Source organism: Saimiri boliviensis, chromosome 2 (genome assembly GCF_048565385.1).
Source record: "Saimiri boliviensis isolate mSaiBol1 chromosome 2, mSaiBol1.pri, whole genome shotgun sequence".
Classification (NCBI taxonomy): Eukaryota; Metazoa; Chordata; class Mammalia; order Primates; family Cebidae; genus Saimiri; species Saimiri boliviensis.
In genome coordinates this window covers 222,827,389-222,849,528 of record NC_133450.1, presented here as the reverse complement: position 1 = coordinate 222,849,528, position 22,140 = coordinate 222,827,389, and the positions used below count along the sequence as shown (strand labels likewise).

At 42.8% G+C, this 22,140-nt stretch overlaps 1 protein-coding gene across 25 annotated transcripts in view; it reads left to right on the top strand.

Annotated features, from left to right (window-relative positions):
- The window catches only part of FNBP1 (formin binding protein 1), a 168,817-nt gene that overhangs the window by 33,555 nt on the left and 113,122 nt on the right, over positions 1-22,140 (top strand). The gene's annotated exons all lie outside the window — the stretch shown is intronic.

The following is a 22,140-nucleotide window of genomic DNA, read 5'->3' as shown; positions in this document are numbered from 1 at the left end:
TGTTTTTATTCTAGTGGGGTCCTGTGAAAATAGTCCAGTGTTTGCATAGATAAAATAAGCACTGTGGGCCGGGTTCGGTGGCTCTTGATTTTAATCTTAGCACTTTGGGAGGCACCCCAACCTGGGCGATGGAGCAAAACTCCATTTCAAAAAAAAAGCAAAAATATAAAATAAAATAAGCATTGTGCATTTGACCACTTGAAAAAAAAATGAGGTTTCTCTCTGGCTAGCCATTACTCCAAAGATCAAAAGAAACAGTAAAACAAGCAAGAGTGATTATCATTTATTTCTTTCCAGTTAGTTATTGTCAAATTTGAATTTATATGGCAGATTTGGGTTCCAGATGGAGCAGTCATGCTGATCCGCTTTTGGAAGTTCACTCATTGATTTTTGTAAACCTCAGCAAATTACAAAATTTATATTCCAAAATATTTTCTTTTTCTTTTTTTTGAGACGAGTCTCACACAGTTGCCCAGGCTGGAGTTCAGTGGCATGATCTCGGCTTCCTGCAACCTCCGATTCCCGGGTTCAAGCCATTCTCCTGCCTCAGCCTCCTAAGTAGCTGGGATTACAGGAGCCCACCACCACACCTGCCTCATTTTTGTATTTTTAGTAGAGATGGGATTTTACCGTGTTGGCCAGGCTGGTCTCAAATTCCTGACCTCAAGTGATCTGCCTGCCTCGGCCTCCTATAGTACTGGCATTACAGGCGTGAGCCACCATGCCCTGCCCAGTATTTTCTTAAATCACTCCATAGTTGTATCTTTCATCTGATATCACTACTGAACCCTTAAGGACTTCTTAAGAAACCTATACAATCTAATTGTTAGTTTGAGCCAAAAAAAAATCACTGTGGCTGGCTTATGTTTGTTTTTGTCTGGGGGAGAAATATAACAATTTGATTTTCTTTCTTTTTTTGAGAGGAAGTCTCACTTTCATCCAGGCTGGAGTGGAGTGCATTGATGCAATCTTGGCTCACTGCAACCTCTGCCTTCCAGACTCAAGCCATCTTCCCATCTCAGCCTCCTGAGTAGCTAAGACCACAGACTCAGGCTACCACACCTGACTAATTTTCTTTTGCATTTTTGGTAGAGACAAGGTTTCACCATATTGCCCAAGCTGGTCTTCATCTTATGAGCTCAGGCGATCTGCTTGCCTTGGCCTCCCAAAGTGCTGGGATTATAAGCATGAGACTCTGTGCCTAGCCCTAGTCATCTTTTTTGACATATTAATTTACTGTTTCGAGCTAGCAAAAGATGATTTTTGCTTGCTTAAAGTTCCCACTTCAGGTTTTCAGGGAACAAGAATTTTCGGTTTGTAGAAATTCTCCTTGCACAATTTAGATACGCTATATTCTTATTTTTTTTATGTGGTAAGTAACCGTATTTAAAAGTATACTATTTTGGCTGGACATGGTGGCTCATGTCTGTAATCCCAGCACTTTGGGAGGCTGAGATGGGAGGATCACTTGAGGCCAGGAGTTCGAGACCAGCCTGGGCAGCATAGTGAGCTGAGATTACACCAGTGTGCTCCAGCCTGGGTGACAGAGTGACATTCTGTCTCTAAATAAATACCCAAATAAGTAAACTAAAAATTTACAGCACTGTTGGTCACACTAAGTCTTATTGCAGGGAAGTGGGAGGTGTATAGGCTCTGCAGCCTGAGAAACTGGAGCTGCATGTCAGTCTCAGGGCTTCTAGCTTACTAGTGGGGGTGACATCACTTTACTGCTGTGTTAGTTTCCTCATCCATAAGTGAAAATAATAATTGTATTGTACTTAATGCAACAGAACTGTACACTTAAAAATTATTAAGGTGGCTCACATCTGTAATCCCAGCATTTTGGGTGGCTGATCACCTGAGGTCAAGAATTCAAGATGGCCGGGCGCGGTGGCTCAAGCCTGTAATCCCAGCACTTTGGGAGGCCGAGGCGGGTGGATCACAAGGTCGAGAGTTCGAGACCATCCTGGTCGACATGGTGAAACCCCGTCTCTACTAAAAATACAAAAAATCAGCTGGGCATGGTGACGTGTGCCTGTAATCCCAGCTACTCAGGAGGCTGAGGCAGGGGAATTGCCTAAACCCAGGAGGCGGAGGTTGCGGTGAGCTGAGATCGCGCCATTGCACTCCAGCCTGGGTAACAAGAGCGAAACTCCGTCTCAAAAAAAAAAAAAAAAAAGAATTCAAGACGAGCCTGACCAACATGGTGAAACCCCGTCTCTACTAAACACACAAAAATTAGTCGGGCATGGAGGCGGGCGCCTATAATCTCAGATATTTGGGAGGCTGAGGCAGGAGAATCACTTGAACCCAGGAGGTGGAGGTTGCAGTGAGCTGAGATTGAGCCATTGCACTCCAGCCTGGGCCACAGAACAAAACTTCATCTCAAAAAAAAAAAAAAAAAAAAAAAAAAAAAAAAAAAAAAGGGCAAATTGCATCACACACACACATACACACATACAGAAAATGTAAACACAATTTTTTTTTTAAAAAAAGAAGAGTATTGTATTGGGGAGGTCAAAAAGACCACATTAGACCAGACTATGATGTCCTTTTTTGTTGAGTTGGAGTCTCGCTGTGTCACCCAGGCTGGAGTACAGTGGTGCAATCTCAGCTTACCGCACTGCAACCTCTGCCTCCTGGGTTCAAACAATTCTCCTGCCTTAGCCTCCCCCAAGTAGCTGGGACTATAGGCACCCACCACCACACTTGGCTAATTTTTGTATTCTTAGTAGAGACTGGGTTTTGTCATGTTAGCCAGGCTGGTCTTGAACTCCCAACCTCAAGTGATCCAGCTGCCTCAGCCTCCCAAAGTGCTGGGATTACAGGCATGAGCTACTGCGCCCAGCCTGGGTTTGTTTTCAAAACATAATATTACTGTGTTAATTACATTCGCATTTGCCTAGAAGAAATTTGTAACAGAAATAGGAGCTCAAAACATTGAAGTGAGATGAAGCAAGAAATAATTTACAGCCACTTAAAAATGGAGCCAAACATGGTGGGATTTCTTTGAAATATCTGTTAATGTTTATTTTTTAAAGCCGAATAGTGTTCAGTTTTTAAGTAGGACTGACTACCCATGTATAATTAATGAAAAGAAAACACTTGTCTTCGGTTTATAGGCATATAAACAGATCTCTCACATTCTTTGGCAACAGCTTAGGGAAGGCAGCCATGTGCTAGAGAATTTTTTTTTTTTTTTGGCTTTTTTTACAGCTGATCTCAGGGACTTGAAAAACTTCTCATGGTATGTTTGAATTTCTTTTTAATAAGTAAAGTTCTCATGTTATCGTATGCTTTTCATAAATTACCTTTTTTTTTTTTTAAAGAGATGGAGTCTTGCTATGTTACCCAGGCTGGTCTCGAACTCCCGGGCTCAAGTGATTCTCTCACCTCAACCTTCCAAAGTGTTGGGATAATTAACACATATTATGTTTTGAAAACAAACCCAGGATGAGCCATCATGCTCGGCAAAATGACATTTTTAACAGCTCCATGAGATCAGGGCACTCTTGTGTTCACAGTTACATCCCCAGCACCTTGTAGAGTAGCCGGTACATTCCTGAAACCCAGGATAATAAACGATGTATGTGAACGAAAGTGACTCTGACCACAGGCTAGAAGGAATTCAGTAGGAGAAGTTTCCATTGACTCATTCATGCCTTCAGCAAATATTTTTAAAGGATATCTAGGTTGGTAGTGTCTTGACTGATAGTAGGGGCTATGATGTTAGAACTACCTGAACTTTCCAGGAGGACCTCCTTCCTGGTAAGTGGAGTATTATAAAGGGTACTAAATCCCATTCACAAGGGGCCCACCCTCACGACCTAATCACCTCCCAAAGGGCCCACCTCCAGACACCACCACACTGAGCATTAGGTTTCAACATATGAATTGGGGAAGGGAGCCATAAACATTCAGTCTGTAACAATAATATATACAATTTTAAATCAAACTAGGATAAACATTTATTCAAAATAAGACAGTTACCTTAATATATAAGGAGCTTATGCAAAACAATAAATACAAAATTTCTAATAGATAAATGAAAAAAGATTAAGAGGAGAACAGTTACAAAAGGAATTGCAAATTCCAAATGAAAATGTCTAAAACATTCATTTCGTGAATAATCAAATAAATGCACTTTGGGAGGCCGAGGCAGGCACATTACGTGAGCCCAGGAGTTCAAGACCAGCCTGGGCAATATGGCAAAACCCCATCTCTACAAAAGATACAAAAATTAGCCAGGCATGGTGGCTTGCACCTGTAGTCCCAGCTACTCAGGAGGCTGAGGTGAGAGGATCACCTGTGTCCGGGAGGTCAAGACTGCAGTGAGCCGAAATTGTGCCACTGCGCTCCAGTCCAGGCACCACAGTGAGACCCTATCTCTAAAACAAAACAAATAAATGCACAAAAGGCAATTTACCTACCAAATAAGCAAAGTGGCTTTTTTGTTTGTTTGTTGGCAGTTTTTTGTTTTGCAAATGGTAGTTTTTAGTCCTAGTCAGGGTTCAGCAAGTTAGGGATCTTTGTATACTCTTGGTGGGTATGTAATTGGTTCACCTTTTTTTTTTTTTAATTGTACTTTTGGTTCTGGGGTACGTGTGCAGATCATGCAGGATTGTTGCATAGGTACACACATGGCAAGGTGGTTTGCTGCCTCCATCTTCCCATCACCTATACCTGGCATTTCTCCCCACGTTATCCCTCCCTACCCTCTCCGTTCCCTGCTGTCCCTCCCCTATCCCCCACAACAGACCTCTGTGTGTGATGCTCCCCTCCCTGTGTCCACGTGTTCCCATTGTTCAATACCCGCTTATGAGTGAGAACATGCGGTGTTTGATTTTCTGTTCTTGTGTCAGTTTGCTGGGAATGATGGTTTCCAGATTCATCCACGTCCCTACAAAGGACCCAAACTCATCATTTTTTAATGGCTGCATAGTATTCCATGGTGTATATGTGCCACATTTTCTTTGTCTAGTCTGGTTCACCTTTTCTAGAAAAGACCTGGGCAATAGGCAAGGCTGAATTTTTAGCCAGGATGCCCTTCAGTACTGCTGGCCTCTTCTGATTGGACAGGGAGTCTATTGATGATGGGTAGTTAAATATTTTTATTATCACTCCTGCTAGTAGGTATCAAGCAACTTTAAAATGTTCACATCCAGAGACCTATTGGTTTTCCTCATGGGAATGTAAATTTTGAATTAATCTTTTTGATATTTATTTATAACTCTATACTGTAAAGATTTACTAGTATGCGAGCTCTGTGAGAATAGAGAATCTGTGTCTTCTGTTCCCTGCTAGGCCCTCAGTTTCTAGAATAGTATCTGGCATAGTAAGTGCTGAATAAAACATTTGTTGGAAGAACGGATGGGCGTGTGTGTTTTGGGCATATAGTGGAAACAGCATATTTGCTTACTGTAATGTTTATGTTCTCTTTTAAGAGCATTTGACAGAGTATTTATCATATCAATATTGCTTTGGTAGTATATAAAAAATATTTTTGGCTAGACAGTAGTTCTAGATTTTTTTTTTAGAAGTTTTTCCCCTAAGGGTGACGTCTTTTTTGCAATCAATCATCAATCCATACTTGGGTATTAAATGATGCCCATTTTCTGAAAAACATTTTATATTTTTTATGGGAAGAAAATAAGAGGTACATCATTCAAGGAAAAGTAATAGTACAATAGTTTATGTAATAGATTTTTCTATTGACTTAAGTTTTTCTTTCATAAATGTTTTACCTTTGTTTTTGATGTCTAATTGGCAGATGCTCAAGTGATCTTAAGTATCTCTTATCTTGAAGATTTTCCCATCAATCAAATTGTAAACTAACAATTAAATAATTACGGCATATTACAAAAGAATATCTGAAAATACATATGTATAGAATGATATGCACAAGAATAGCAGTAAAATGCACGTCCATGTACGTGCCACCCTGGCTAAAAAATAGAACATTAGGCTGGACACGGTGGCTCACGCCTGTAATCCCAGCACTTTGGGAGGCTCAGGTAGGTAGGTAGATCACTTGAGGTCAGAGTTTGAGACCAGCCTGTCCAACATGGCAAAACCCCATCTCTAATAAAAATACAAAAATTAGCCAGGCATGGTGGCAGGCACCTGTAGCCCAGCTACTTTAGAGGCTGAGGCAGGAGAATCGCTTGAACCTGGGAGGTGGAGGTTGCTGTGAGCCAAGATCACGCCACTGCACTCCAGCTGGGTGACAGAGTGAGACTCCATATCAAAAAAAAAAAAAAAAAAAAAAAAGGGAAAGAAAAAGAAATAACAGAATATTATTCCAGAATCTCCTTAGGGCGTCTCCCTGATCACGTTCCTTTCTAAGCCTTTCCCTGATTAATTGAGTGTTCATAATTTTGCGTTGAAAATATTATTCTGTTATTTTTGTAGTGTCATCATATATGAATATACCAATAAAATACATTGTTTAGTTTTGCCTATTTTGGGGCTTCAAATGGAATCAGATGGAAAGGTGGGTTTGTCTTAGTCTATTTTGTGTTGCTCTAACAGAATACCAAAACTGGGTAATTTGTAAACAGTAGAAAAGCATATGGCTCAAGGATCTAGAGGTTGGAAGTCCAAGAATACGGTGGTGGCCCCAGGTGAAGGCCTTTTTGCCACCTAGTGAGGGCAAGAGAGCAAGAGGGCATTGAACTCCCTTTTGTAACAAGCCCACTCTTGGAATAACTAATCTACTGCTTTGATAATGATATTACCCCATTCATGAGACCTCTGCCATCTTTTAGTTGGCCCCATCTCCCAACATTGTTGCCTTTGGGATTAAGTTTCAGACACATGAACTTTGGGAAACACATTTAAACCATAGCAGGTTGCTTCTAATATTTTTCTACCATGAATTATACTGCTATAAACATTCCTATGCATGTCTGTTGGGGCACGTGAGCAAGAGCTACTGACTAGCTCCCAAACCTAGGGACGTCATGCAGAGGCACAAGTTCACCTTTACTAGGTAAAACCCACTTGTTTTCTGAGGTCCCCAGCAGTGTGTGAATGTTCCCATTACACCACATCCTTGTTAACACATGGTGCTATCTGACTCTACATTTTTACCAGACTGATGGATGTGAAATGGTATTTCATTGTGGTTTAATATGCATTTTCCCTGTTACTAAATAAGCTAAATATAACTTACTGCTTAAAATTCTTTTTTTTTTTTTTTTTTTTTGAGACAGAGTCTCGTTCTGTGGCCAGGCACCAGGCTAGAGTGCAGTGGCATGATCTCGGCTCACTGCAACCTCTGCCTCCTGGGTTCAAGCAATTCTCCTGCCTCAGCTTTCCAAGTAGCTGGGACTACAGATGCGTGCCACCACGCCCAGCTAATTTTTACATTTTAGTAGAGACGGGATTTCACTATGTTGGCCAGGATGGTCTCAATCTTTTGACCTTGTGATCTGCCCGCCTCAGCCTCCCAAAGTGCTGGGATGACAGGCGTGAGCCACTGCGCCTGGCCCTACTGCTTGAAATTCATATTCATTTATTTTTGCCTCTTTTCCTATTAGGTTATTTGACTCTTTTTAGAACAGTTGAGCCAGGCACAGTAGCTCACGCCTGTCATCCCAGCACTTTGGGAGGCCGAGGAAAGGGGGTTGCTTGAGCCCAGGAATTCGAGACCAGCCTGGGCAACATGAAGAGGCCATGTCTCTTAAAAACATAAAAAATAGAACAATTGAAGGAGTTCCATCTATATTCTAGATACCAGTTCTCTGTTGATCATATGCGTTACAAAGATCTCCCAGTTTGTAATTTGTATGTTCACTTTCCTTGTGCTGTTTTTTTCATGAATGAAATTTTTTAGTTTTTATGTAGTCAAATGTACTGACTTTTTTCATCATGGTGTACATTTCTTTTTTTTTTTTTTTTTTTGAGACGGAGTTTTGGCTCTTGTTACCCAGGCTGGAGTGCAATGTCACGGTCTCGGCTCACCGCAACCTTCGCCTCCTGGGTTCAGGCAATTCTCCTGCCTCAGCCTCCTGAGTAGCTGGGATTACAGGCACGTGCCACCATGCCCAGCTAATTTTTTTTTGTATTTTTAGTAGAGACGGGGTTTCACCATGTTGACCAGGATGATCTTGATCTCTTGACCTCATGATCCACCCATCTCGGCCTTCCAAAGTGCTGGGATTACAGGCTTGAGCCACCGCGCCCGGCCCCATGGTGTACATTTCTTGATGTCTTGTTTAAAAATCATTTCCTACCTCAGAATCCCAAAGATATTATCCTATGTTGTGTCCTAAAGATTTTATAGCCTAGCCTTTTACATTTAGGTTCTTAATTCTTAATCTATCTGGAATAAGTTTTGGTATATTTTTAAAAGTAGATGTTTTATTTCATTTTTTTCCAATAGATACACAGTTATCTCTGTACCTCTTAGTGAATAGCTTGTTCTTTCCCCATTGATTGATGATGAAGATGATGATGATGATGGTCATTAAAATGATAGCATTAACACTGAGAGCTTACCAAATGTGCCAGGCATATGCTAAGTAGGAGGTAATTTATTAATCCTTTTAGTAACTCAATGACTAGGTCCTGCTTCTGTCTCTTTTGAAATGAGAAACAGCAACACAGAGGTTTTTCACTTCATGTGGCATAACTGGTAGTTAAAGAGCCAGCATTCAAACCAATGTATTCCAGTTCCAGAATCCAGATCCTTAGCCGTTAGACTCTGCATCTTTTTTTTTTTTTTTTTTTTTTTTTTTGAGACGGAGTTTCGCTCTTGTTACCCAGGCTGGAGTGCAATGGCACGATCTCGGCTCACCGCAACCTCCGCCTCCTGGGTTCAGGCAATTCTCCTGCCTCAGCCTCCTGAGTAGCTGGGATTACAGGCACGCGCCACCATGCCCAGCTAATGTTTTGTATTTTTAGTAGAGACGAGGTTTCACTATGTTGACCAGGATGGTCTCGATCTCTTGACCTCATGATCCACCCATCTCGGCCTCCCAAAGTGCTGGGATTACAGGTTTGAGCCACCACGCCCGGCATGGGCTCTGCATCTTTTCTACATAGCTACTTCTATCCTAAATCAAGAGTCATTTTTGCATGGACCTGTTCCTGGCCTTTCTCTTCATTGTATTTGTCTATGTCTTTGTTCCTAGCCAATACCACAAAGCCTCTTGATTAACTTTAGAATAAATTAGTATCTGGTACAATTAATATTCCTACCTTGTTCTTCTTCAAGAGTGTTTTGGCTATTAATTGACCTTTGCATCTTGATTTAAATCTTAGAATTTTATTCTCCAGAAGACTTGTTGGCGTTTTAATTAAACTGCATTGAATCTGTAGATAACCTGGGGGGAGGGACTGATATCTGTATAATATATAGCCTTCTCATCCATGAACATGGTACCTTTCTATATTTATTCTGTTTTTCTTTAACATTGTCTTAGTCCATTTGTGCTGCTATAACAAAATACTTGAGAGTGGATAATCTATAAAAGACAGAAATTTTTTTCTCACAGTTCTGGAGGCTGGGAAGTTCAAGATCAAGGTGCCAGCAGGTTCAGTGACTAGTGAAGGCCCATTCCTCAGATGGTGCTGTCTAGGTGTTGCCACATGGGGGAAGGGATGGAAAAGCAAAAGCAGCTCTCCGAAGAGTCTTTCTTTCGTTTTTGCTTTTTTTTTTTTTTTTTTTTTGAGACAGAGTCACTCTTCGCCCAGGTTGGAGTGCAGTGGCACAACCTTGGCTCACTGCAACCTCTGCCTCCCAGGTTCAAGGAATTCTCCTGCCTCAGCCTCCTGAGTAGCTGGTACTAGAGGTGTGCACCACGACACCCAGCTAATTTCTGTATTTTTAGTAGAGATGGGGTTTCACCATGTTGGCCAGGATGGTCTTGATCTGCTCACCTCGTGATCCGCCTGCCTTGGCCTCTCAAAGTGTTGGGATTACAGGTGTGAGCTACCACTCTCAGCCTGAAGCATCTTTCGTAAGGGCATTAATCCCAACTATGAAGGTGGAGCCTTCATAGCCTAATCACCTCCCATAGGCACCAGCTCTTTTTTTTTTTTTTTTTTTTTGGAGACAGAGTTTTGTTCCTGTTACCCAGGCTGGAGTGTGCAATGGCGCAATCTCGGTTTACCGCAATCTCCGCCTCCTGGGTTCAGGCAATTCTCCTGCCTCAGCCTCCTGGGTAGCTGGGATTACAGGCATGCGCCACCATGCCCAGCTAATTTTTGTATTTTTAGTAGAGACAGGGTTTCACCATGTTGACCAGAATGGTCTCAATCTCTCGACCTCGTGATCCACCCGCCTCAGCCTCCCAAAGTACTGGGATTACAGGCTTGAGCCACTGCACCCGGCGAGGCACTAGCTCTGAATACCATCTCTTTGGAGGTTAAGTTCCAGCATGACTTTTGGATGACACATTCATTAAAACCTTAGCAAATGCATTTTAATAAAGTTTTATACTTTGCTCTGTTATGTTCTTGCACACCTTTTATTATGTTTGTTTCTGTCTACTTGTAATTCTTCATGCTGTTATAAGTAATGACTTTTTTTTTTTTTTTTTTTTTTGGAGACAGAGTTTCGCTCTTGTTACCCAGGCTGGAGTGCAATGGCGTGATCTCGGCTCACTGCAACCTCCACCTCCTGGGTTCAGGCAATTCTCCTGCCTCAGCCTCCTGAGTAGCTGGGATTACAGGCACGCGCCACCATGCCCAGCTAATTTTTTGTATTTTTAGTAGAGACGGGGTTTCACCATATTGACCAGGATGGTCTCGATCTCTTGACCTCGTGATCCACCCGCCTCGGCCTTCCAAAGTGTTGGGATTACAGGCATGAGCCACCGTGCCTGGCAGTAATGACATTTTTAATATTTCATTCTGTTTGTTGCTGGTGTACTGAAAAACAATAGCATGCCACATATTAATTTTAGATCTTAAACTTTTTAAGAAATTGTTAATTCTGATAATTTATCAGCAGACTTTTTGTCTATGTTACGTAATTAATCATATCATCTTGTCTTAGTGAGATACCAGTTTCCTGAAATAATCTCAGGGGAGGTTTGTCACCAGATGAGCTTAAGAAAACTTGTTCAGGAATTTTTTGATTTTTGATTTGCAAATAAGGAACCATGGGCCTGCATTAAGATAGTCATATGACCCCTGTCCTGGAATTTAACTCCGTAAGTTATTTTGAAATCCAGCCTTTGTGTCTCATTATTCCTTGCTGTCAATTTTGTTCTATCATTTTAATTCCTGTTCTGAGAATGTCAATGCCAAGTCATCAACTGTTTTTGGAATGTAGAACTAAAATAAATCATATTTCATGATATGATATTAACAGTTCGAATAACAAAATCTTGTATTTATGTATATTGTATGTCATTTTATTTTTTTAAATAAACTGTGTGAGATCGGGAAGGATGTTCTCCCATTTGCCAGTTGAGGAAACTGAGGCTTAAGGAAGAAAAGATCTTGCCCAACATAATATGACTTATAACTATTAACATCAGAATTTGAACCTAGGTGTCCAGGCTCCAAGTCCAAAGCTGTTATGTTACACGCTCTTGCATAGGAATGTTTGGGAAGATGAAATTTAGAACTTCTGAGTCTAACTTATTGACTTAAGTAGAAGACAGTATTGGTCCATAAAGCTTTTAATTCTTTTCAAAAATTAGGTTTCTCTTCTTAGTGGGATAGAGGACTTCCTATAGTAATGGTAAAAATCTCTTTTCAGAATGATAGATTAAATCTCCAAACCTCATTAACATTTTTTTACAACACAGGTTGTAAGTCACAAAGAAGGCTTAGAGAGAAAAAGGGATTTTGAGACGAGAAACTCATCTCAAAATTGAGTTGGTTGCTGAATACTCATCACTAGTCCTAGGAAATCCCGGCTGTGGTCTCCAGGGCCCTGACTGCTCTGGTCCCTCCCTCTCCCGCCGCCTCCCACATTCCAGGTACACTGGATATCTTCCATTTCCTTCAACTTGCTGTGTTCTTTCCTTCCTCAGACCTTTGTGCATTCCCTTCCCTCTGCCTAGAATGTGTCTTGCTTTTCCGCCTTCCATCTCTTCTCTCTGTTTGGCTTGGCTGATGTTTACTTATTCTTCTCATCTCATCTTAGAAATCCCTTCCTCTGAAAGGCCTTCCCTAATCCCATGTGTATTTGAACCCTGCAGTTTTATGTTTCTGCTGCTCTTTTAGCCTAGCATCCATTAGCACTCTGCTGTTCCCTGCTCTCATTCCAGTGCCTAGTACAGAACTTGGCTCAGAGTCAGCTTTCAATAAGAATGGTTGAATTATAGCAACATTTTGGAAGGAGACAAAAAAAGACCCAACGAAAAGTGGCTTAGACAATAAGGGCACATTTTCTATCTCACATTACAAGGAGTCCAGAGATGGGGAAATTCCAAGTTGGTGTCTCACTCAGTTCAGTAATAAACAGCTGAGAAATCGTCATGAAAACGTCAGGTGCTTTCCGCCTCTGGCTCTGCCATTCCAGGCATCACAGGTAGCTATGACCACGTCAAGTAAGGAAGAGGAAGGAGCTGGGCATGGTGACTCATGCTATGGCAGTGGGGTTGAGAACTGTGATCACTTCTCTTAGAAAGGGACATCACCTGTGTGTTTGCAGAGCCATCTTAAAATGGGAAGTGAGTTCATGCCTGTAATTCCAGCACTTTGGAAGGCCGAGGCGGGCCGATCACTTCAGGCCAGTAATTCAAGACCAGCCTGTCCAACATGGTGAAACCCCACCTCTACTAAAAATACAAAAAGCAGCCAGATTTATTAGGGAGGAAACTTTTCTTAGTACCTGTTGAGTGGATATCCCCTCCATCTGGTTAGCCAGGGTAATGTCACATGCCTGTGTCTGTGCTACAAGAGAGATGGAGAAAGTGATCCTGTAATAAGACAGGTGCCCTGCCAAAGGCAAGATGGGATGGGTGGGGGAGCCAAGTGTGTGTCTCAAGGGATATCTTACAGAACCGGTGGCTGAATGAACAGGTCAGTCTCACAAGGGACTTGAATCAGCCAGTGGAAAGCCCACAGGTGCATCCATTTTGAATGTACGGGGGTAATAATGTCTTGTATCTGCTTTCCTCTTCATCTCTGCAGACTAGTGTTTTTCCCCTAATTTGGCATGCACATGGACAAAAATTGCCTCTTAGCAATTTTTGTTGTTTTTTTGGGGATGGAGTCTCACTTTATCACCCATGCTGGAGTACAGTGGTGCAATCTCGGCTCACTGCAACCTCCACCTCCCGAATTCAATGGATTCTGCTGCCTCAGCCTCCTCAGTAGCTGGGATTACAGGTGTGTGCTACCACACCTGGCTAATTTTTGTATTTTTAGTAGAGATGAGGTTTAGTAGAGATGTTGACCAGGCTGGTCTCAAACTCCTGCCCTCAAGTGATCTGCTCACCTTGGCCTCCCAAAGTGCTAGAATTATAGGCGTGAGCCACCTTACCCAGTCCCTCTTAGCAATTTTTACCTTTTAGCTCTAGCATCTATTCGCAGAGAGTTTTTCATGCAAGTCCTTGAGTCAGATGCTCAGCTATGGCAGTGAGGTTGACAATTGTGATCACTTCTCTTAGAAAGAGACATCACCTGTGTGTTTGCAGAGCCATCTTAAAATGGGAAGTGAGTTCATTGGCAATTATTTTAGTGGAAAATCTTTTTCATTGGTGTTAACTAAGTTTCAGATGCCAGGGCCTCAAACATTTTTTTCCTGTAATATTTTGCACCCACTCTACCACTGCCCCCTCCAACTTGGAAATATTTATAGAGTTTAGAAATAAGTCAGGACTTTAAAAATCTGGCTTTTTCTTCTCCTTAATAATTTACCTTGTATACTTCTTTCTTCTTCAGTCTTTGGGGTTGCATTCAAAGTTCTCCCTGGTATTTAGAGGAGATTTCTTCCTCTCTCCATTGCCCTGTTTTCTTCCTTTCCCGGATGGGTCTTGAACTTGTTTTCTGGGGAAAGACAAACACCTGTGGAGACCAGTAATGGGATGTTTGAGAGGCACAGTCGATTCTCCAGGGCTGAAAAGAATGCAGGACAGCTAGAGGCAGGGAAGCTGGCTGAACCTTTGCACCTGCTGACTGATCAAGCTTGGGAAAGAGACCAATTCATATTTAGACAGCCTTGATTGTCCAGTCTCTGCACAGGAATCAGGAAATGAGATCAGGCGCGGTCGGGGGTGTGGCCACAGACGCCGGCTGGAAATGAACCAGTACATTCTGTTTCCGGGTTGAAGCCAGACACTGAGGATCCTGAATGTTTGTGTTAAAGAGGGGCGTCTTGGCCGGGCGCGGTGGCTCAAGCCTGTAATCCCAGCACTTTGGGAGGCCGAGGCGGGTGGATCATGAGGTCAAGAGATCGAGACCATCCTGGTCAACATGGTGAAACCCCGTCTCTACTAAAAATACAAAAAATTAGCTGGGCATGGTGGCTCGTGCCTGTAATCCCAGCTACTCAGGAGGCTGAGGCAGGAGAATTGCCTGAACCCAGGAGGCGGAGGTTGTGGTGAGCCGAGATCGCGCCATTGCACTCCAGCCTGGGTGAAAAGAGCGAAACTCCGTCTCAAAAAAAAAAAAAAAGAGGGGCGTCTTACAATTATGGCTTGACTAAGCTCTTCTTGCTTTCTGTGACAATGAAATGGAGCATTTTTAAAATTATAAAGAGCAAGATTTTGCTTTCTGAGGTTAGCTCCTTTCATTGGCGTTGATGTAGCCCAACACAGTTACAAGTTATATCCATCCTCCTAAGACTAATTTTATAACTTCATTATCCTTAAAACTTTCCCTCTTCAAGTTAGTTGACAGTAACTATCTGGAGGAGTAATTTTTAAACTATTTAAAAATTTTGATTTTTTTTTTTTTGCTCATTTTTTGAAACAGAGCTTCACTCTGTTGCCCGGGCTGGAGCTCAGTGGCACAATCATGGTTCACTGCAGCCTCAGCCTCCCTGGGCTCAGGTGATCCTTCCACCTCCCAAGTAGCTGGGACACAGGCGTGTGACACTATGCCCAACTAATTTTTATTGTTTTTTTTTGTACCGACTAGGTCTTGCCATGTTGCCCAGGCTGGTCTTGAACTCCTGGACTCAAGTGATCCTCCTGCTCAGCCTCCCAAGGTGCTAGAATTACAGGCATGAGCCATGACACCCAGCAGGAATTAGTTTTTTTTTTTTTTTTTTCTCAAGACAGTCTCATCTCCGTCACCCAGGCTGTAGTGCAGTGGTGCGATCTCGGCCCACTGCAACCTCCGCCTCCCAGGTTCAGGTGATTCTCTTCCCTCAGCCTCCTGAGTAGCTGGGATTACAGGCGTGCACCACGACGCCTGGCTAATTTTTTGTATTTTTAGTAGAGACGGGTTTTACCATGTTGGCCAGGCTGGTCTCGAACTCCTTGCGGTGATCCACCCACCTCGGCCTCCCCAGGTGCTGGGATTAGAGGCATGAGCCTGAAAATCATACTGAAAATCATATTCTTTGCAGTGTCTTCCACTCAGCGTGTTTGGGGCAGTTAGAGACATTTGTTTTTGTTTGTTGCTTTTACTGCACCCATAGAAACAGAGAGGAACTGAAAGTGACTAAGGTGTTCTAAGAACATCCTAATAGGCTAGAAGTTTATTGCTGCCTCTTAAAGGAATACATTCCATAACAGTTTCCCCTCCTAATCTCATCTGCTCAGACTCTAGCACAGTCAAAATTCGGATACTTTTTCTACAGGTTACAGTCCCCGCCCCCTTCATTTCAGAACACATTTGGCTGAGAGCACCCCTGCATTCACTAGCCTGGAGTCTTCTACTTTCTGTGCCCTTCCACTGTTGCACATCCAACTTCAGCCTCCTTCATGCCCTTTTACACAATGTTATTATTGTTATAAAAAATATGAAAATGCAACATTTTGTATTCTGTGTATCTTTCTGCAGTTTTAAAAAATACAGAATCTCACTCTGTTGCCCAGGCTGGAGTGCAGGCTGTCTGCAGCCTTGACCTCCCAGGCTTAAGTGATCCTCCAACCTTAGCCTCCTGGGTAGCTGAGACTATAGGCATGTGCCACCATGCCCAGCTAACTTTGTTTTTTTTTTTGTTTTTTTTTGTTTTGTTTTTGTATGTCTTGCTATGTTGCCCAGGCTGGTCTTAAACTCCTAGGCTCAAGTGATCCTCCTTCCTCAGCTTCCCAAAGTGCTGGGATTATAGGCATGAGCCACCGCACCTGGCCTCCACATTCTTTCTGTCGTTGACTTCATCCCTATGCAGCTGCCTCCTAAACTTCAGCTAAGTTTTACTTTTTTAACCCACACATACATTTTTACAATATGTTTGCTTACATTCATATCTATTATGTTTAGAATACAACTAGAAAGAGCCATGAACACAGTAATTCCTTAATATTTCATTTCTACAACAGAAATAGACTTATGACTAATTGTAACAATTAAGCCTAAGTTTGTACTTTGTTTCTATTTTATTTATTTATTTGAAATGGAATCTTGCTCTGTCACCCAGGCTGGAGTGCAATGGCACCATCTCATCTCACTGCAACCTCTGCCTCCCAGATTCAAGCAATTCTCCTGCCTCAGCCTCCCAAGTGGCTGGGATTACAGGTGCATGCCACCATGCGTGGCTAGTTTTTTTTGTATTTTTAGTAGAGATGGGATTTCGCCATATTGGTCAGGCTGGTCTTGAACTCCTGACCTCAAGTGATCCATCCGCCTTGGCCTCCTAAAGTGCTAGGATTACAGGTGTGAGCCACCACATCCAGCCTGTACCTGTTTTTAATGGTTAGTTGTAGAATTGCATTTTAATGAGATTTGGATTCAGTAAGACCTTTCATTTTGTGTGTTTTTCTCTTTAATTAAAATCTATTGTATTAACTTGAATGTACAACCAGGGCACTGTGGTGCTGGAGTCCCTTTTTGTCAGTCACTTCAAAGGCTCCTGCTATAGGAGGGAGGCATTTTCAACCCAGGGAGCACACCACCCTAATTCAAAAACCAGTCTCAGAAACAGCAGGTGAATATATGATTTTGTGGAATCTGCGCCTTTCCTATTTTCAAAACATAAGGTATCTGTGATCCTTGAAATAAACCTTCTATTCCTGAGTTACCATAGTGTTTGCAAGAAAAACAGCAAAAGAAAAAACAAACCTTCTAATTCTGCCTTTCACATTTTATTTATTCTTTTTTTCTTTTCTTTTCTTTTTTTTTTTTTTTTGAGATGCAGTTTCATTCTTGTCCCCCAGGCTGGAGTGCAATGGTGTGATCTCGGCTCACCACAACCTCCGCCTCCCGGATTCAAACGATTCTCCTGCCTCAGTTTCCCAAGCAGCTGGGATTACAGGCATGCACCACCACGCCTTGTGTATTTTGCATTTTAGTAGAGACAGTTTCTCCATGTTGGTCAGGCTGGTCTCAAACTCCTGACCTTAGGTGATCCGCCGTCCTTGGCCTCCCAAAGTGCTGAGCCATCACACCTGCCACATTTTATTCTTTTTGTGGGCAAGCAATGAAGTCACTTTGAGTAATCCCTTTTCATCACTTTTAAAGTATTTCTGCTTTTAATATTCTCAATTTTTCCATGGAAATTAAACTCTTTGTTAAAAGCCCAAGAAGTATAATTTCAGGTGGTATTTGTAATGGCACATTTTTGTTTGTAAAGTGTTTCTTTTTCTTCTTTGAGACATAGTCTCACTTTGTCCCCCAGGCTGGAGTGCAGTGTCACAATCTCAGCTCACTGCAAGCTCCACCTCCCTGGCTCAAGTGATTCTCCTGCCTCAGCTTCCTGAGTAGCTGGGATTACAGGTGCAGGCCACCATACCCAGCTTTTTTTTTTTTTTTTTTTTTTTTTTTTGAGCAGAGTCTTGTTCTATTGCCCAGGCTGGCATGCAGTGGCGCAATCTTGTCTCACTGCAACCTCCACCTTCTGGGTTCCAGTGATTCTCCTGCTTCAGACTTCTAAGTAGCTGGGACTACAAGTCGCCACCACCATGCCTGGCTAATTTTTGTATTTTTAGTAGAGATAGGGTTTCGCCATGTTGGCCAGGCTGGTCTCAAACTCCTGACCTCAGGTGATCCACCCGTCTCAGCCTCCCAAAGTGCTGGAATTTACAGGCGTGAGCCACTGCGCCTGGCCTGCAACGTTTTATAAAACTTTGTTTCTGTAAGTGCAGCTTCTTTAATATTGATTTTTAAAAAACATTTTAAACGGAGATTTTCTTACAGTTACACTTTGAGTAAATCTATACAATCTGAAACATTTTCTTCCAAGATTTGAGGAAGCTAATGCTAGTAAAATCATCCTAAGGGATTCTGTTTAAACAGAGCCATTTAAGGCCTGCTTCTTAAAATGTCTAAGTCCTCAGGAAGGTGAATTTATTAAAACAACAACAACAACAACAACAAAAAACACTAGGGTATCTAAAAATAGTAGTCTAGATAGCACAGACCGAAGTAGTCTCAGTACTGTGGAAGAGATAATTGCCTTCAGTGGGTGAATGATTCAATGCAGGAGAGATTTGCTTATGGAGGGGGACTGGCCTCAGGACCCACTTTCCTGGAGTCTGTGCCATTTACACAGAAGTAATTTTAGCAACTTATTCTCTTACTAGATTGGCTTATTCTGGGGATTTTGAATTAATGTTGGTTTAATGCACTTTTTGTTGGTTTTTTTTTTTTTGAGACGGAGTCTTGTTCTATCACCCAGGCTAGAATACAGTGGTGTGATCTTGACTCATTGCAACCTCCATCTCCCGGGTTCAAGTGATTCTCCTGCCTCAGCCTCCAAGCAGCTGTGATTACAGGCATGAGCCACCTTGCCCAGCCGGTTTAGTATACATTTTAATTACAGGAAAACGCCATATTAAAGTTGACCTTGACTTTGGAGGAAAACTTCCTTGTGGATGACTTGGGTCTCTTCATCTCAAAGTAACCGGCTTTTCTGAATGTAGTCCTTGTGACAACTCTTTTGCATAATTTGGGGGAAAAAAAAATAGGTTACAGAAGACTACGCTTTTGTTTGTTTTTGTTTGTTTGTTTTTTGAGATGGAGTCTTGCTCTGTCACCCAGGCTGGAGTGCAGTGATGCAATCTCGGCTCACTGCACCCTCCACCTCCCGGGTTCAAGCGATTCTCCTGCCTCAGCCTCCCAAGTAGCTGGAATTACAGGTGTATGCCACCACAGTCAGCTGTTTTTTTTTTTTTTGTATTTTTAGTAGAGAAAGGGTTTCACCATGTTGGCCAGGCTGGTCTCCAACTTCTTACCTAAAGTGATCCACTGGCCTCGGCCTCCCAAAGTGCTGGGATTACAGGCATACGCCACCATGCCCCGCCAGAAGAACCAGTCTTTTTTTTTTTTTTTTTTTGAGACGGCGTTTCGCTCTTATTACCCAGGCTGGAGTGCAATGGCACGATCTTGGCTCACCATAACCTCCGCCTCCTGGGTTCAGGCAATTCTCCTGCCTCAGCCTCCTGAGTGGCTGGGATGACAGGCACACGCCACCATGTCCAGCTAATGTTTTGTATTTTTAGTAGAGACGGGGTTTCACCATGTTGACCAGGATGGTCTCGATCTCTTGACCTCGTGATCCACCCTCCTCGGCCTCCCAAAGTGCTGGGATTACAGGCTTGAGCCAATGCGCCCGACCTGAGAGACCAGTCTTAACACCAGTTGTTAGGTTTTTGTTACAGATTTGTGAAGGCAAGATTTATTATTTTTTTAAAAACTTATGAAGGTTTAATGACCCAAACCAGTGCCATAGCCCATGCTTATTCTAACTTAATTTTCAGTGTATAAAAGAGCTTAACCAGAGTATAGTACATAAAACTGGACCTGAAAATAATTGTAAAATATGGCAATTGCATATTAACACAATAACACTTTCCTCATTCAACTTTTCAGCTTATTCTGTGTCTCACAGCTAACAGCACCTGGCACAACCGTTTGGTTTGAATTCAAGGAGCAGTGTGAGGTCAAGGTCAAGGGGGAGCGTAAGGTCAAGGGAGAGCGTAAGGTCAAGGGAGAGTGTAAGGTCAAGAGGCAGTGTGATGTCAGCTGAGTGCTTTAGCAAGGTTCCTGAAAGGTACTACCAGGTTGTAACCAACAGCTTGGAAAAATCCATTTGTAGTCCTTGTGGCAATTTTAGAGTTACTAGTTGAAAGTATGGGTTGTAATCTAATGGTGCTTATATGGGAGTGCCCGAGGCTAGGTAATTTATAAAGCAAAAAATATGGCAGGAGGCGGTGGGTCACGCCTGTAATCCCAGCACTTTGGGAGGCCGGGGTGGGCGGATCACGAAGGCAAGAGATCGAGACCATCCTGGCCAACATGGTGAAACCCTGTCTCTACTAAAAATACGAAAATTAACTCGAAGTATTGGTGTGCACCTGTAATCCCAGCTACTCGGGAGCCTGAGACAGGAGAATCAGTTGAACCCGGGAGGTGGAGGTTGCAGTGAGCGGAGATCGTGCCATTGCACTCCAGCCTGGCGACAGAGCAAGACACCGTCTCAAAAAAACAAGATGAGGCATCTGCATCCGGAGAGGGCCACAGGCTGCTCCATTCATGGTAGAAGGTGAAGGGAGGCTGGCTTGGGCAGAGGTCACATGGCCAGAGAGGGCGCAATAGAGAAGGGGGTGGTGCTGGGCTCTTTCTGGTGGGCACTCGTAGACCAAGGACTCACTCATTCTGTCAAGGATGGCACCGAGATATTCATGAAGGATCCGCCCCCATGACCCAAATCCTCCCATTAGGCCCCACCTCTGACATTGGGGATCAAATTTCAACATGAGGTTTGAGGGGGACAAATATCCAAACTACAGCAGTATATATACACAGCATGCACTTATAAAATAAACATTGTTTTCTATTAGGTTGTTACCTGAGTTTCTTAATGTTTAGAATGTGCAACTTTGAAATAGAATTTTTATTTTATATATTTAATTATTTTTTGAGATGGAGTCTGTCTCTGTTGCCCAGGCTAGAGTGCAGTGGCGAGATCTCGGCTCACTGCAACCTCCACCTCCCAGGTCAAGCGATTCTCCTGCCTCAGCCTCCAGAGCAGCTGGGACTGCAGGCTTGTGCCACCACACCCAGCTAATTTTTGTATTTTTAGTACAACCTAGGGTTTCACCATGTTGGCCAGGATGGTCTCAATCTCTTGACCTCGTGATCTGCCCGCCTCGACCTCCCAAAGTCCTGGTATTACAGGAGTGAGCCACTGCGCCTGGCCTATTTTTATTTCTTTTTAGACGGAGTCTTGCTCTGTCGCCCAGGCTGGAGTGCAATGACAGGATCTCGGCTCACTGCAACCTCTGCCTGGCAGGTTCAAGTGATTCTCCTGGCTCAGCCTCCCAAATAGCTGGAATTACAGGTGAGGGCTTCCACGTCCAGCTTTTATTTATTTTTTTGAGACAGAAATCTCACTCTGTTGCCCAGGCTGGAGTGCAATGGCATGATCCTGGCTCACTGCAACCTCTGCCTCCCAGGTTCAAATGATTCTCCTGCCTCAGCCTCCTTAGTAGCTGGGATTACAGGCACCCACATCATACCTGGCTTTTTTTTTTTTTTTTTTTTTTTGGTAGAGATAGGGTTTCACTATGTTGGCCAGGCTGGTCTTGAGCTTCTGAACTCACATGATCCACCCACCTTGGCCTCCCAAAGTGCTAGGATTATAGCCGTGAGCCACTACATTTGACCAGGAAGTGATTTCTGTATTTTTAGTAGAGATGGGGTTTCATCATATTGGCCAGGCTGGTTTCAAACTCCTCACCTCAGATGATCCGCTTGCCTCAGCCTCCCAAAGTGCTGGGATTACAGCTGTGAGCCACCACACCCGACCTGAAATATAAATTTTAGCGTATATGTTATATGATAGTGGTTCTCAAAGTATGGTCCCTGGACCTCTAGAGGTTCCTGAAACCTTCTCATGGAGTTTACAGGGTTTTAACTGTGCTGACAGTGGCACCAATGGTATAAAAGGAATGGTGGGTAGAACTGATGCCTTAGCATGAATTGAATCCAGGTTGTGACTGCAGAGTGCACTGATAACTACTATATTCTTCACTATTAGCTGTTTTTTTAAAAAAAAAAAAATTCAGTTTTACTTGAAATGTTCTCAATCAAACAGTAAAGAATAATCATTTTATTAAATCT